This window comes from Lutra lutra, chromosome 9 (genome assembly GCF_902655055.1).
Source record: "Lutra lutra chromosome 9, mLutLut1.2, whole genome shotgun sequence".
NCBI classification, from domain to species: Eukaryota; Metazoa; Chordata; class Mammalia; order Carnivora; family Mustelidae; genus Lutra; species Lutra lutra.
The window spans coordinates 9,426,292-9,444,549 of NC_062286.1; the positions used below are offsets into that span (position 1 = coordinate 9,426,292).

Below are 18,258 nucleotides of genomic sequence, written 5' to 3' on the forward strand. Positions count from 1 at the left end.
ATAACATCGGCTTTTAAGTTTTGTAGAAACTTTTCAGAGAGATCAATAGTTTTTAGCATGGGATGCTACACCTCCCCTTTGCCTGAGGAAGTTAGAATTGTGTGAGGGTCCTTCTGGCTGTACCACTGGTATCAAATATATGTTACCAGCATTTAGCACCAGGAGTCCACAAATGGTAACCCTCCTATAATGTGCAAGACAGTCTTGAAAAGCAAAGAATTCCCACTCCGGTGCTATCCATGCCTCAACTGAGAAACACAAACCATCAGGCATGATCATGACTCATAACTCATTCATGGTTAGTGGCCACTTTGGAAGACGGTCTATCATAGGCTTCTGGAAGCTAAACACGATCCTACCATACAAAAAAGCAATTGCACTCCCAGGTATTTACCCAACTGATTTAAAAACTTATATTGACACAAAAGCCTGCACATGAATATTTATAGCAGCTTTGTCAATAATCATCAAAAACTAGAAACAACTGACCACGTCCCTCAGTAGGAAAGTGTATAAATGAGCATTGGCCCATCCATACACAGAATACTAGTCAGTTGTAAAAACGAATAAACTATCCAGCCCCGCAAAGATATAAAGGAGTCTTAAATGCATACTACTAAGTAAAGAAACCCATCTGTAAAGGCCACATAGTGTATAATTCCATTTATTTGACATTCTGGAAAAGGAGAACTCTAGGAACAGTGAAAAGACCAATGGTTTCCAAGTTGAAAGGTGAAGCACAGGAAAATTTCTCAGAGGGGCAAAACTCTTTTGCATGATATGCTAATGGTGAATAAAATGCATCTGTCAAAAGTTATTGAAATGTATAGCACAAAGAGTGGACTTTCAAGTAAACAAATAAAAAAAAAATACTTTGCAGAATGAGGGATCCAGGGATGGAATGTGAACTTTGGTAAAGCAAAGTAACTATATTAGAAATGAATGAAATAACCTTAGGGAAGGGGTTGGGGAAATGTGTGGACCTAGCTCTCCGGAGATGAGTGGTGTCTGTAAGGCTGAGAGCACAGGGAACTATATAAAACGTGGTGTTCTAGTTGATGAAATTGTTTCTCCTGGGGGGATAGATGAACGACTCTGATGCCACTGTACTATGTGCTAGCAGTGAAGGAGCCTAGAACATCCTGTGGTGTTAGCAGTTGAGGAAGTGCCAAGATGGAGAGGAGGGAAGAGGAGGGGGAGGAGGGGGAGGAAGAGGAGGGAGAGGAGGAAGGGGAAGAGGAGGAGGAAGAGGAGGGGAGGAGGAGATTTTGCCACAGAGATGCAAAATCCAACTGTGAGAGCACCAATGCCAATGCTGGAGCAGTCTGAGAACCAAAATAAATAAAGTGGTATTCTATAAATCTAATTGTCTCTCCTCCTGATTTTTAAATGAATTTGCTTCTAACTTCTTACTTCTATTCACTTTATTATATTATAATTATAGTTTTAATTGTAAAATTTATTCATATCCGTATGTACTCATGGATGTATATCCATGTAAATAAATATAAATAAGTGACTGAATAAATTAAAATCATGAAGAAGAGACAAATCTCTGGGACATAATTTATGTCCATATTCTTACCCTCAGGGAGCTGGAACATAACTCCCTGCTCCTAACTATGGACTTCACATAGTTACTTCCTTGCAGAGTACAAAACAGAAAAAGAGGCAGATCGCCTTTAGGTGGAGAAACCTGACCAACACTAATGCAACTGGACAGTCAAGGCCAACATGGGCAACTGTGAGTCATGTTGACAGGCTGTGCCCTTGACAAGATGTAATGAAAATGGCACTTGATCTCTGTCTTCTTCCTCTCTGAATCTCATCACTCCAGTCTGATCATGGGGGAAAAAAATCAGACAAATCCCAACTGAAGAATGTTTTACAAAATATCTGACTAGCACCCCTCAAAACTGTCAAGATTACCAAAAATAAGGAAAGTTTGAGAAACTATCATAGCCAAGGGAAGCCTAAGCTGATGTGACAACTAAATGTCATGTGCTATCTTGGATGGGATCTTAGGAAAGAAAAAAAAAATAGGTAAAAACAAAGGAAAACTGAATAAAGTTGGACTTGAGTTTAAAATAAGATATCAGTGTTTGCTTATAATTATGACAAATATACCATATGGATATAAGATGTTAATAACAGAGGGAACTGGATCTGATTACATGGAAACTCTCTGAACACTCTTTATGAGTTTTCTGTAATTCTAAAGCTATTTTCAAAATTTAAAGAGTTTATATAAAAATTTAAATTCAAGGAGGCAATATGACTTATTGGAGTGGTTTTTGATAAAGAGGAGTTATCTGTCCCAAGTGGCATTTTGCAAATTTGGGGGGATGCTTCTGTTGTTATAGTCAGTAGGGAAACTTTCCTTGAATTTAGTGGACCAAAGAGGATAGCCAGATGCTCTGTAATGTGAAGGATGGTCCTGACCAATGACTGGATTTTGAATACCTCTGGGTATTCCTGTAGGTAAAAACAAACAAATATAGGTATTACTTATAATTTTGCATATACATATAAAGTACTTTTTCATGACCTTAGTATGCAATATATAATGCATTTCTTGTTTATATCGAGGGGGGAGATTGGAAACTCTTTTCTTTGGAAGTTTACTAAGACTTGTGTACTGTATAGAAAAACCCCATAACCCAAGATCTCTGCTAATGAAATTTTCATGTCTACCATAAAACACAGAAGTTTGTAGCTGTCACACATATAGTCTTTCTACATGTACACACAAGTAACTAATACATTGTCTCTTAGGGTAGTTGTTTCTCAGTATTTACACCTTGAAATATCTATTATCTTATTACAGGTTTCTTTTATTTTGCCATTCTGTTACATGAAAGAATTCTACTTGCTTTTTGAAAATTTATGTGTAGGTAGGTTATGTAATTCATGAATTTATTTCCAGATGGTAAAGAAAGCATTTGACTATTTGTTATAAAACAGGGACGTTTGGATCTGACAGGGTTGAGAACCACTAACACTATAAATAGACCTCAGATGGAATCTCTGACAGAGACAGCTAGTTGTCTATCAAAAATCTGGGCTACCTCTCCATGGATACAGTTGTTTCTGGGAAATGGACACCCCGCCTGGAACTACATTTTGAAACCTTCTTGCATCTATCTGAGACTATGTGACTCATTTTAAGCACTGGAATATGGCAAGGCAGGTAAGTTTTCTCCATCTCCCCCTTCCCTCGTTAGAACCAGGGGCCTCCACAAACATGAAGGATGGGTCAGCCACAAGCCAGAAAGGGCTGAACCTCAGAATTAAGAAAATGAAGAATCTCTGACCACCACAAACACCTGTATTATTTCAAGAGGGGGAATTAACTGTGATGTCATCGAAATGTGGGGATTTTTGTTATGATCGCTGGCATAACGAATACACAGACTACCACTTTCATCACCCATTCATTTAAGACAGCCATTTACCAAGACTAGGTCTTTTTTTTCTTTTTAAAGTGTTTAAAAAGATGCTAAATGTGGTGCATAAACAATGAATTTTGGAACACTGAAAAGAAATAAAGTAAAATGGGGGAAAAATAAGATGGTAAATATAATAACAGTGTTACAGGGTTGTTGTGAGGTTTCCATGGGATCATACTTAGGAAAACATTTGCATTTTATAAGCCGGATTGCGTCCCTTTGTCCATTGCCATTCTTAGTCCAACTTGCCCATTTATCTACCTGTCACTGAACTTGTAACATCCACTAATAAACCCCCAGACCTCCATGCATAACTTGGGTAGGTCCTGATCGGAGCTCTGAAATGAGTCTTCCTGCTCCAGAGGTTGTTTCACTGTATCCTCTTCATCCTCTTCCTTTATATGCAACATGTCACTGGAAAACCGCACAGCCATTGCTTTCTTTCTGAATCAAGGGCACATTCCAGAAACTCCTTTGGGTATTTTTGCTTAATTCATTCATCAGAAAAAAAAAAAAAAAATGGTGTTTGTTTCTTGATGAACACTGTTATTGCTCACACATATCACATTTTCCATAACACTGGAGAATTTGCAAATTCATGCAGTGTGGATTTAGGAAAAGAAGTTCAATGTTCAAATCCTGTTTAAATCCCTTGCATAAGTTCCCAAGGGGCCCTCCAGGCTTCACATTTTTGCCCTTGATAAAAGTATTAGCATTTGTTTAAAAATCCTGTAGAAGCTATGAATATGGTAATGCAGAGGTTAATGTCAATGGATGCGTCAGCCCTTCAATGTTCCATTCAGGGCCATGGCCCACAGACCCAAAGCACATGTGACCAACCTTTCCCCAAATGCCATGCTTCCGTAGGCAAGAGTCACAAGTCTTTTCAAATAGAGTACTTTGTTTCCAAATAATACCTTTTCAATACTTCCCAGATTACCCATTTCTGAAGAAACAGATAAGTTGCCAAAATTTAAGGAGTTTGCATATCTGGTCAAAAATCTTTACATTCTTATTGCTTATCACAAAGAGTATTTTTCTGCTCATCATGAGAACAACAAATGCCTTTATGCATATTAATTACATGGGAGCAAATGGCTTCAGTGCATGTTAAGAATTTCTAAAGCACTGACTTGATCATTTCCCCTTTATCTTAATGATCCACAATGGTACATTGTTGCCTAAAGAAGTGGTTTCAAAACATGTTGGGTCAAGAATGTCTTTGAAAAGCTCACCACAGTATTGTCTCTTCCCCCTAAAATGTATACAGAGAGAAAATATGTGACACTTTAGTTGCCTTATGGACATCTAACATCAGCACATGGTCCCAAGTTTTAAGATCTTCTGACTTTTTTTTTTAAAGATTTTATTTATTTGACAGAGAGAGAGAGAGATCACAAGTAGGCAGAGAGGCAGGCAAAGGGAGAGGGGGAAGCAGGCTCCCTGCTGAGCAGAGAGCCCAATGCGGGGGCTCAATCCCAGGACCCTGGGCTCATGACCTGAGCCAAAGGCAGAGGCTTAACCCACTGAGCCACCCAGGCACCCCTAGATCTTCTGACTTTCAGGATGAAGGTCCATCTGCTCAGACTGCCAAACTCGTTTATCTACCCCTTAAATCTGCTTCCAGGCCCTTCTCACTCTTCTCTGCCCTTTGCCCCCTTCACATTGGTAGTACCACACTCCCTCAGGCTCCTTAACACACCTGGCACTTTCAGGCTTCTGTGCCCCTGCACATTCTGTTCTCCTTGACCTTGAGAAGTCACCCTCTGCACCAGTCATCTGATTTACCTGTTATTCCCCAAAATGTTAGCTCAGATTCCATTTCCTCTGTGAAATCTGGTTTTCCAGGCCTATTTTCCTTCTCCCTTCTCTGTGCTCTGATAGTAGAGTCTGTGCAGCCCAATTAACAGCATTCATCATTCTATATTATATTAATTCTGCTTCTCCCTGGGAAGGGATGGGGTTCCCCCGATAATGCCATCTCCAGTCTCTAACACGAAGTCTGATATAAACAGAGGTTGTCAATAAATGTTTGTATAATGAATGAAGAAATGAATGGCCTTCTTTATAGTTCAAAGACAGAGAAGCCTAAGCTTAAATATGGACAACTGAAACAAATAACCACTTCCAGTATCAAGAGCAAGGTGTCAGCACACTTCACCCTCAAGCACAATCAACCCTCGGTGATTGCCGAGCTGGTTTAATTAGCTTATTTGAGATCAGTCAGAGGCTGGGTCAAGACATGGGAACATGAGCAAGTACCTTCGCTAGATTAAAGCATAGCGGCCAATAAAATTGTCAGGTGAAAAATGAATAGCAATTTTAATGGCTTTCAATGAGATTTTATGAGATGAAAACATGCTACAGGCAAACTTGTTAAAGAAACAAACAGAGGAGGGTGAATGCATACACACACGCGCGCGCGCACACACACACACACACACATACACACACCCCTAATAAGCAGGAAGGCTGAGTTGAGGCTCCAGGAAGGGAGTGGGTTGTTGTCCTCATTGGGGTGCAGAACCTGGAATAATAACACAGATTGTGCACAGATCTACCTCTCTCCCTGATGAGACGTGAGAATACAGAGGTAGAGTGGGTTCCCTGCTATTGCTCCTCCCCTCTACTATGCCTCCCCCTCCTCTGGCCACAGCTAGCTCTCTAGCACATGACTCCGAGTTCAAACGTCAGTGAAGAGTGTTGGCAGGCACCGGGCAAGAAATCAGAGGGTCTGAACTCCAGCGTACCCTGCAGCTTACTTGCTGTGGGAGACAAGGTTTGTTATGCACACTTGTAATCCTGCATTTCTTCATCTGTAAAGCTGGGGCATTCATGCCTTCCTCACTGAAGCAAGAGAGGAAGAGAACAGGAAGCTCCATGCATACCAGGTGGCACTGTGAACATCATTTTGTTGTACGCCCCTGGTTGAATCCATGTGTGTGTATCTCCCATGAAAATATGAGCTCCTTGAAGGCAGGAGCAATTCTTATTTAATTCTACTTTCTGAGACTCTCGAATATAATAGACAATTAGTTATCGATCTATCTATTTAGTGCAATTTTATACTAAAAAGAATTCTTTACTATGATAGTTCCTGGAGAATAAACTATGGGAAAAAAAAATAAAATAAAGACTAAGCCATGGTTTACAGTGCCTAAGAAGACTGGCATCTTTCTCTGAAGATACAGCCCAGGCTACAGGTAAGACATTAGCAAGATATATGAGATGCTCTGTCAATTAGTTCTCATGCAATAGAGCGGGAGATATTTGTCATAGTCAGTGGACAAAGTGAAATTCAGGCCCCTGTTCACACACAGTTTTTCACACACCTTTTCAAGGAAATGAAGAATATCTTCCAATGACAAAAAAATTCCTGTATTTATCAAACATGTTATTCTTTTACTTCATCAGGCAAACTATATGAGTTTGACTTTAATCCATTGGATAGAAGTTCTTTGAATTCCAAACACAAATACAGAAGCCCAGTTATTAGTTTAGCTGAAACATCTGTTTCCAACTTCCTGAAAGGAAAAGGAGCAGTTGCCAATGTATATACATATTTGAAACAGGGCTCATACTGCACACATGGATACAATATGCATTTGTAAAAATTTTCCAAGTGGTCTAATGTCCCATTTGGTCAGGAGGAATAAGATGATGGAAGCATGTGATACAGGAAAATGAGTATGTACTACAACCTCCCCCTAGCAATTCTCTAGGAATTCTCTAATTCGTCTCTAGGAGAGAATGCCGAGGTCACCACTTAAGAGCCAGCACCAACCAGATTCTGGCCATTTGATCTGATGTGGACATGTGGGTCATGTACCTCCATGAAGGATGTTATCCCTCAGAGAGAAAGAAAAGGGTCTAGTTGGAGTGTGTGTGTGTGTGTGTGTGTGTGTGTGTGTGCGCGCGAGAGTGCATGAGAGGGGGTGGGGCGTGGAGGTGAATTTGGATATAAGATTTCATAATTCTGAGTTCTGGTCCATTTTCCTTTACTCATTCTCTCTATGACTTTGGAAAAGACACTTCATTGTTCCATCATGTAGGGCCTAAATTACTTCATCTGTAAAATGAATCTGTAAAACTAACAGGAAATGGGTCAAGCCTTCTGGACTCCAGATCTCTTGAAATAATAGTATTCTTTAAGTCAATAAACAAGCAGCCAATAGCAGTGAGATTGCAATTCAAATTTCCTAAACAATATCCGAATTGTCTTACAGATTTATCATTAATACATCCCAACCTTCTCCCCACTGTAGGCAGGAAGGATGCAGTTAATCTCAGAAGTTGAAGAAGACAATCACACCAAGTTCTAGGCTCCTGCCTGGCACCTAAGCCCTAAAGCCACATGAGACATATAGGGAGGAAGATAAACTGAGAACCAAGGTTTACCAGGTGGGACGCTATCCAGGATAGATGTTCTGAATGGGTATTTATCAATGCAATGACAAAAGAAAGCTATTTTCGGGGGAAAATAAAGCAGAACAAAATACAAAGTGAGAGCCTCCTAAGAATTCTCCTTGGAACCTAAATCTGGTCAAATTAATCCACTGAGCAATAGGACAGACTGAAAAGGATCTTTGTTTTGCACCCTGCCAGGCTTCTCAGCTGCAGTACAGTAAGGAGCACTGTTAAAGGATGAAGTAATTATTATCAGGACATGTTACCTAACATCTCTGAGTTTTTGTTTTCCTGTCTAGGATAAAGAGAGAATAACAGTTACCTTACTGGAAGGTGTTAAATAAAACCAGTAAATGAAAGTTCTAGCACAGTATCTATAGTACATAACAGATTAGAAACTGTTAGCCTCCCTGAAATTAACTAACTTGAATTTAAACAAAACAAAACAAAACAAAATGTTAGCTTTACTCTGCTACAAATCACCTTAGCAAAGCAATCCCATTGAATGAAATGCCATCTAGAATCAGCCTGCTTTTCCAGACCTCAGCTGCCTTTTCTTGCTATCCTCACCAGGCACTTAGGTGTACCTGGTCTCTGCGAAGTCATATTTTAAAATTCAAAAACCATATCCTTAAACATGGAATCCTGAGATCTATTTCTCTGTGTTTATCTGGCCCTGGGGTTCCTCACTTATGGGTATCAGATTTTCTCTCAGTCTGCTGCTATCATCCAGGAAAGGGAACACTTCAGATGAGAAAATTGAGATGAGGAAGTGTGGCGAGAAGAGTCATGGAGGAGAGGTACAGACCCACCTGCTAACTGGTTGACCCCCAGCGGTGAACAGGGGTGGCACCTTACCAGCTGGCTCAGAGGGGGGTGGGGAGTCAGTGAGATGTCCCAGTGGGTGCAGGGGGTTGTGAAGCTGGGGGTGAGAGTGGTGGTGATCAAGCTTCAGGAATCTCTTCTAAGCCCTGGGGACCCACAGAATACCAGGAAATAGAACCCTTTACAGAAAAGTTTGCCAAGCATTCAAAGTAACTTATGGCTTATGATCGATCCAAAGAAGAGGCTGACAATATTATAAATTCCCTACAAATTTTCATAGACATTTGAAAGAAATGAGGCACAAACATATTCTGGGAGGCTCCCAGTACCAAAAAAAAAAAAAAAAAAAAAAAAAAAAGTGAATGGGTGGAGGTTTGGGGGAGAATAACTTTGGATGAATCTAACACAGGGTCAGAGACAACACATCGTCTGACAACGGGATGGGTAGTTTTAAAAGATATTAAGCTAAGTGTCATTGCTCACTAATTTAGCGAGGGAGCCAACAAATGAAAATATCAGGCAAAAGTTGAAATAGATGCTTTAATTGGTTCTTGGCAAGTCAGGGTTTCTAGTGCTCTTGGCTCTTCCTAAAAATGAATATACAGTACCACAGAGCGTTGTTAGGAGCCTTTGTTGGTTCTCACATTCTTTTCGGGTGACACACATTTTCAGAGTTTCAGCTACCCCCAGATCTCTGGTGTGTAGGTTGCCCCTGAACTTCAGCCCTGTCTATCCAAAGCCTGTTGGGCTTCTCCACAATACTGTCCCACAGGTACCTCAAACCAAATATTCAATGTTACCATGCAACTGACGGCTCCCACTATTCCCATGCCCTTCGAGCAGGACTGGGGAACCCAATGACTGCATATTCCAGACGTTCTTACAACCGCATTTACAGATGTGAGACTAGAGCAAACATTGCATTCAGCGATACATTTCCATTTCCAGAGAGTCAGGCTCAAGGACAGCTTTTCCTCAGGTAGGATGTGGACCCATGATGCCTCAGCTCAGGGCCAGCTTCTTTTAGGGATTGTGCAAGAACTTTTTTTCAATCCGGTTTTGTTTTGTTTTTCTTTAACTAGAGAGCATAGATTCTATTTTCTTCATCTGAACCTCGACTACTGTGATTTCAAGATCTTTTTTTTTTAAGATTTTATTTATTTATTTATTTGACAGAGAGAGAAGTCACAAGTAGGCAGAGAGGCAAACAGAGGGGGAGGGGGAAGCAGGCTCCCCACCGAGCAGAGAGCCAGATGCGGGGCTCAATTCTAGGACCCTGAGATCATGACCTGAGCCAAAGGCAGAGGCTTAACCCACTGAGCCACCCAGGCACCCCTAAGATCATCTTTCACACTGCATCTAAACCTGCCTTTTTTCATGTGTTCCTTGCCTTGCTAAATGGCATGACCAACCATATACACCCAGCCATCGACAGGGATATTGACTTTCAAGACTCATGTCTAACTCCATCTCCCCAGGAAGACCTTTCCTGACTGCTCTCCAGCGTAGAGTGACCATTCCTTTCTTCGGGTCAACTATTCAGACCTGTACCATAGTTTTATAATTATCTTTATTAGCCCCCATTTCACTATGAGGGAGTAAGGCGTGACCATAGATGGTTAACTGAATAAAACAAATTTTAAGAGTAAAATGATGTTATTACTTGCCTAACAGTAGGCCACATACTTTGAGAAATCATACAAAGGGGGTATATTGGCATGGAAAGGCCCCACTGCTCATAGCTCACCCTCCTTACAGCCCTGTTCACAACCTTCTTCATGTGTCTGTCTCCCACCATACCCAACGTTGAGCCCCTTGAGGAAAGGATCAGGTATTCACTCCCATACTCTGAGCACCTAGCATGGGGTTTGTCAAAAAAGTATATGCGTTTGAATGAATAAGTAAACCATTCGTCTCCCAAACCACATGCATTGCATTCATCAATCAAGGTGCTCTTGAGAGAATTTATGAGATTTGAGTTACAAAAATCGATGTAATATGAATATATTTGTGGTGGGCAGATTCTGACGTGGCTCCCGTTGATCCCCAACTCCTGCTGTGCACACTCTTGTGTAATCACCTCCCCTCACACTGGGCTGCAGGCAATGACTTGCTGTGAATGAAGAGAGTACGACCCAGGGATGAGGTGACACCCCATGGCCAGGCTATAAAAGATGGTGACTTCCCTCCTGGTCTCTTGTGAATGAGGACTCTGGTGCAGAGGGCCACCTGGCCAGGAAGTGAGGCAGCCCTGGTTCAACAGTCAGCCTGGAACTGAAGCCCTCAAGCCCACAGCCCTAGAGGAACTGAATCCCGCCAACAACCACAGAGTCAGCTGGGAACCCGATCCTGCTCCCATTGAACTTGGCGATGGCTGTGGTCCTTGACTGCAGCTTGGTGAGAGGTCCTGGAGCAGAGGCCCCGGCTAAGCCCTGCCCTGCTCCCTGACAGCGGAACTCACGACAAAATAATTAAATATTGTTTTAAGCCACTAATTGGGGAGTGATTTGTTTAGCAGTAGATATCTCATGAAGTGTTCACATATTTTGCATGTAGTCAAAAGTAATAAAAAGAATATGTGAGAAAAAATTATTACCATGATAGACCTGGGTTTTGCTCTGACATGCTGATCGTTACTCACGGCTTCAGTGCTTGTGGGAACAGATGGAACAGCATCACAGCATAGTGGAAAGAACTGAATTTTTTAGAGTGAGTGGGGGGAGGAAAAACAAATAAAAGCTTTGTGCAATTTTAAGTTCTGCCAGTAATGGTCTCTTTGAATTTTGACAAATTTCCAAACTGGTTCATACGAATATTCTCTCTCTCACTGCTCTGAGGATCCGTGGGAGGAAGAGCCTGACCATACCTCTTGAGTCATGGAGTTACAAAGTGTCAGAGCTTGGGGAAATACTGGGCTTGATAACCTGAGGTCACAGGACTCCTCGGAACCACTGCAAAATGTCGTGTACAGGGTACATACATTCTGTGAAATGAAGGTCACAGATGTAAACTAAAAACACCTTCATAAATGAACACTTAACATAATGTTAGGTGATAATTTGTCATCCGTGCCATCTCACATGCAGCTGTCCCCTCCATGTGATCAGTGTTACCACTTATTTCTCTGACCCTGAAGGAAGGAACAGCCTTTCCATCAGGGGGATCCCTCTGAAGTCAAGTGCTCCTCTGATACTTAAAACAGAGAGACCCAGAGCCCAAAAAAGCACTAAGAAATGAGCTTTTATAGGAAATGGCATTTAGAATATGCAATTTGATCCAACAGAATACAATTATCTCTTTGAACAGTGACCAATAAAATTTGATTCCATTGTGATAATATTTCTACTAAAATATTTCTATTTTAGGGTTGGCATTAATCATTTGTTCCGACAATAATAATACTCCCAGAAAAGTGAAGGTTCAAATATGTAAGTGTGGTCTCCTGAAAATTACCGACAGAATCAACTTCTACAAAATATCTACATCACAAAGATATTTTGTGTGCGTCATCCTTGCCCAGGGGTCACAGTTATCTACTCTGTATCATTCTAATTTTACTATACATGCTGTCAGAGTGAGCTCTATAAGATATCTACATCAGTGAAAATGAATTCTATTCCTTAATGCCTAGATGGAAAGAGAAGAACTTTGGATTTGTAAGTCTTCATTGAAACACAAGTATAGTTTGACCAGTTAAGATTTTGGAAAAAAAAAAAAAAAAAAGTGGTGATATATGTGAAAAAATGAATTAAGATTTAGACTCTGTGTGTCAACTATGCGAATGTTCAACTTTAATACAGTTCAGATGATGAGAAGACATCATGACCAAGAAGCATAGGAACTGAAAAATCAGACATGTGGCTGGACACTAGATTAAAAATGTTAGGATAGGGGCACCTGGGTGGCTCAGTCGGTTAAGTGGCTGCCTTTGGCTCAGGTCACGATCTCAGAGTCCTAGGATCAAGCCCCGCATTGGGCTCCCTGCTCAGTGGAGAGCCTGCTTCTCCCTTTCCCTCTGCCTGCCTCTCTGCCTACTTGTGCTCTCTCTCTATCTCTCTGTCAAATAAATAAATAAAATATTTTAAAAAAATGTTAGGATAAATATAGTCCAGAGTGAATTGCCAATGGTATGAATAAAAAGGAAAATATCCTTAATCTCAGTGGAAGTGACATACCAATGTAAATTACAGGCAGTCTAATAAGATAAAATGAGGAAATCTGACAGTGCTGACATAATCCTCTGTGTGTGATGGCACGGGAGGACGTGATAAAATATCACAGAAAATACATCGCTTACCTCAAAATTCAGTTCCCAGTGCTCAAAATGATATCCTTCAATAGATGGCATCCTAACGAACAAAGTATAAAAAGAAAAAATAGTGCAGAGGGCTGTAGGGAAGTCATGGGGAAACACGCATTCAAACTGAATCAAATTCAAGTTGAATACAATTGGAAATTCAGATATAAAAGAAATCAATGTCATAATTCCCCATTTTCTTATTATGCTATGCTCAAATTATGTGGGTAATAATATGAAACAACTATTAATGTATCTAAGTTTCAAATCTCTGCCATATATATGTGTGCTTATAACAACTAACATTCCAAACAGATATGACTATAATACAACATAAATATCATAACCACTACAGTTATTTTATATCGGTAGGTTATATTCCATAATAGTGAATGGCTTTTTGTAAATAGCCAAAGAGAACTACATAAAATCATTACTAACACACACAGTTTCATTTCTGGAAAATACAAGCATACAAAAGTTTTACAAAATAAATTTTATATTTATATGAAAAAAATATTTAGGTCCTAGGCTCAGATAATTATAAATAGGTATTTCACCTACATTATTAAATACCTGTCTAGCAAGATATCTTTCATAGCTGGCCTCTGTCCTCTAAATAATAAATCCATGAGCTCTTTTCTAATCATTGTGATGAAAGGCAGGAAAAATAAATAAATAACTCTCTTCAAGGGAGCAGCATCCCTGGGTAGAACCAACCACTGCTCTGCAAAGCTCTCACTGGGTATCATCATCTTACTGCTTCTATTAATATCCATATTTAAATAATACTCAAAACTATAGCTCCAGCTCTGATCAATTTCCTGAATTTCTGTTCCATAAATCTTACTGATTACTAGATACATCTATTTACCTGACTGGCACCTCAAATTGATCATGCCCCAAATAGCATTTTTTACCTCCTTTTTGTTCATTTTGGTTAACTCTTAGGTTTCCTGTTTCAGAAAAGACTGTCACCTTCCATCCAGTTTCTCAAACCAGCTCCCAAAGAATGTCCTTGATTTTAATCCTCTTTCTTGCTCTTCACATTCTATAAGTCCTGTCTATTTGATTTGCCTCATTTGATTCTACCTGAACATAAATCTTTCTCAAGGCCTCTTACCTCTCCGTCTAGTTGTCCATCAGCAAAGTTCAAGTTATTACTTTAATCTTGATTCTTTAAAAACCTCCAAATTTTACTTGTGATTTCTGTCAAATAAATAAATAAAATCTTTAAAAAAAAATTTAAAAAGTGGGGGGGCGCCTGAGTGGCTCAGTGGGTTAAAGCCTCTGCCTTTGGCTCAGGTTGTGATCTCAGGGTCCTGGGATCGAGCCCCTCATTGCATCAGGCTCTCTGCTCATCAGGGAGCCTGCTTCCCTTCCCCTCTCTCTGCCTGTCTCTCTGCCTACTTGTGATCTCTGTCTGTCAAATAAATAAATAAAATCTTTAAAAATAAAACAAAACAAAAATCTCCAAATTTCTCTCCTTTCTCCTGGTTTTGCTCCATCTGTCCCCACACTGATCCATTTTTCTCTTGCTTCTGTATGGATACTTTTTCTAACACAGATCTAATGTCTAACTATATTTCTATTGGTTAACAAGCCATGCAGCGGTATTTAAGTGCCCTTCAGAGAAAGCAAGAATGCGACCTTCCCATATGCATTTTTATAATTTATCTTCCTTATACAATCAGTTTTAGAATGACACAGGTATGAACTGTACAGGTCCACTTAAATACAGGTTTCTTTTGCTAAATACAGTACAGTGCTAAATGTATTTTCTCCTCCTTATGATTTTCTTTAATAACACTTTTTCTCTAGCTTACTTTTTTTAAGATTTTATTTATTTGTCAGAGAGAGAGAGAGGGCAGACAGAGGGAAAAGCAGACTCCCTGCTGAGCAGGGAGCCTGATATGGGACTTAATCCCAGGACCCTGGGATCATGACCTGAGCTGAAGGCAGATGCTTAACTGACAAAGCCATCCAGGAGTCCCTTTAGGTTACTTTATTATAAGAATATGGTGTAAAACATACAAAATAGGTATCAACAGAATGTTTATGTTATAGGTAAATCTTCCTGTCAACAGTAGGCTCTTAGTTGTTATGTTTCTGGGGAGTCAAAACTTCTATGTAGGTTTTAGACTGCATGAATAGTACCTCTAACACCCATTTGTTCAAAGGTCAATGTATTCCCTATTTTAATCAATTTGGTCTTTTCTTAGTTCCTCAGTTACATCATGGTGTGGTAGTTTGTTTCTCCCAAAAGCAGACTCTGAGACAAGGCTTCACATACGTGTATTGTGATGGGGAGTTATCAGGATGCACCAGTGTGGTAATGGAGAGTGGAGACAGAGAAGCCACGACTGGGTTATTAAAGCACAGCACCACTGTTGTTTATAAAAGCTGCATATGGCTGTGGAACTCTGGGGAACTCTGCTCATGAGCACTGTAGTAAAACCATCTCAGAGGCAAGCAATGTAGACTATTCTACCAAATTCTACCAAATCCTGGGGAGGGAGGGGTATCAGTTTCTTGGCACTTCTGGCTTTCTGAATGGGGGCAGAACAGGTGCAGGCAACCAAAGAGTCCTTGGAGAAAGAGATACAGATGCAATTGCTTAAAGAAGCATTTTAGGACACTGACATTATAAAGACTAAGGATATATTGTGCTACACAGGATTTTTTGTGCCTCTGAGTCTCCTTCCCTTTTCCTTTTGCTTGGATAGTATCTTGCCCTTGACCCAGATGTTCAGCTAATTTCTCTATCTCCATTTGTTAGTTTAGATATAAATATCCTTAATGCTTTCTCTAGCCTCCCAAATCTGTGATAGCCACCCCTCTGTATACATCCCCATCTCTACTGTTTTAGAATTCATTTCACTAACTGTTCAGTGAAAAGGGGAAAAAAAAAACAAGTATATAGAGATATAAACATATTGCCATAGCCTTATGGGAAATGCTGAGATTAATTTATGTTTAGAAGTATCCAGGTTTTTATGGCTCAGTTTTGGAAGTAGTAACATTGCCTAGAACTTAATCATATTAGACATCAGTAAGGAAGGATGAGAAATGAAGTTGATTAGATAGCCAAGAAAGAAGAGAAAATTGTTACCAGCTCTCACTTGGTAAGTTCAGTCCCTTACCTAAAGAAGATAAATGAAAGCCCCATCCAGTCACTGCGCCCAGCTGAAAATCCAGGACTTCTGGGCGATACAGCCTTTCTATCCACCAGAGAAGGAGTTCCCTCCTTGTATTCTAGAGACCTGTGCTCTAACAAAGCCAAAGCATCTATTATCCACTCTCAACACGTGTACAAAACATAATAGTGCCGGAGAGGCAGGGTGAGAACATCATAGACTTATTGGAAAAGTTAAGGAGAGGAGAGACCTTGATTCTCAGCAATTGTGATTCTTGGTGAACACAGGTCTCTCAGTCCTGGCAGTACAGGAAATTCCTTTTTTTTAAACCGGAAGTCCAACATAGCTACCGGCTTTCTGGGGAGCGCTCCCTTGACTGAAGTGAGGACCGACCTGGGAGGTGTATGCTCTCCTCGAAGGTTGATCACATTTCATAGCTTCTTTCTTGCCTGTGTAAGTTCGAAGCCCAGGGCTTCTTTAAAGCCTGGCCAGCCAAGGGCTTTTCAGTCTCCACCTGTGAGTTCTTTGGAAATTCATTTCTCTCATAAACTCTGTATGCTTCTGATCAATTTTCTTCTAAGTGGTTCCAAATCCCTACAGACATAGTCAAGGCCCTTTCTTGGACATAATTCTCTCTGTTTTATTTATTTTATGTAATTTTTTTTTCTTTTTTATAAACCTCTTCTTATTCTTTTTCTCAACTGAATGGTGATTACCTTGTTCTTATGTGAAATCATATTTGGGAAGTCTATACCATTCAGGAAAGGCTGCCTCAGACTTGAACTATTTAGTTCAACTAAGAATATTTTCCTGGCTTTAATGACTAAAAATCTCTTTCAGTCTTACCTGTTACTGTTTGCAATCTGGCAGCAGCTCACTTTTCCAACATTGTGGAATCTTGTATCTCAATTGTCGTGGTCATCTCTTTGGAAAGTAAGCTATTCATGCCTGACTTCCTCTCTTCTTTTGTAACACTGTGATAAGTCAAATCAATACAATTTGATACACAACTATTTTGACTTTTTACTACCACTTTCTCTAGAGGTGAAGAATCAAGTAGGCTGCCTTCTAAAATTGAAGGCAACCAAATATTTTGTCACAACAAAACAAAGCTTTCTCTTCTGGCTTAATTTATCTCTTTACTTGCCACCCAAGAACCAACCACTAAGCCAATGCCGACATATTGATTTCTGTAACAGTTGGTGGTAGCCTATGCTTTGAAACAAATAACCTCCCACACTTCAGTAGCGTCACATTATATGTGCTCACTTTTCAGTCACATAAAATCCAATAATGTACTCAGTGGTGGCTTTCCAATGGTAAGTCAGAGACCTACCCAGGTCTCTCCATTTAGTTGTTCCACTGTCTCCTGGGATAATAAGTCCTATGTGCCAGTGGAGGAAGGAGGGCGACTGGGGCAGTTTGTAGGAAGTCTTTATAGTGCAAGCTGAGTTGTGGTGTATGTCAAGTTCATCTGCATTTTCATGGGCTAGAAATGAGTCACTCATGGTCATATGTAACTGTAAGGAAGACGGGGAAATATTGACTAGCAATAAGTTTAGGGGTAAGAGGAAATCTGTTTGTGAATACCCAGGCAACTTCTACCACATTTATCAAAAATAAATAAACAAAAAAAATCATCTATCAAAGGGAAAAAAGAAAACTTTATAGGAAATCTATTTGTTACCTACATTTCACTCTTTCTCTCTCTTTCTTTTTCTCCACCCCAACCTCCCTGACCTCCCATCCCCTCACCCCCACCCTCCCCTCCTCACCCCACTCATGGCCTGTTTACACTCTCTTCTTAGAACCTGATAAGCTGAATTGAGCAGGAAGAGATAGTGGGACCAAGGGTGCTTTTTTAAGTCTGGTTTCAAGAACCGAGAAGAAATTGAAACCATTTTGATCATCCTATCAAGGCTTAATTGCAAGAGGCAGGGAGGAGATATTAAAACCAATTTTAAAAGTCAGAGAGATTCTTAAGGATATTAAAGATCAAAAGACAAGGTTAAGAATGGGAGAGCCAAGGTGGGAAGAGTGTCTGAGTTGTTTCCATGAAGTCGAAGCCATTTTCCTAAGAATCTTCTAGTTTCTGTGGGAGAAGGAAGGAGCCATTCAGAACTCCAAGCTGATCAGAATAACA

At 40.1% G+C, this 18,258-nt stretch overlaps 1 non-coding gene across 1 annotated transcript; it reads right to left on the reverse strand.

Moving 5' to 3' along the window:
* Positions 1 to 12,154: 12,154 nt before the first annotated feature.
* LOC125110169 (U6 spliceosomal RNA) lies at positions 12,155 to 12,263 on the reverse strand. Its single transcript, XR_007130493.1, has one exon. It is a non-coding gene; the product is annotated as a U6 spliceosomal RNA (small nuclear RNA).
* Positions 12,264 to 18,258: the final 5,995 nt, after the last annotated feature.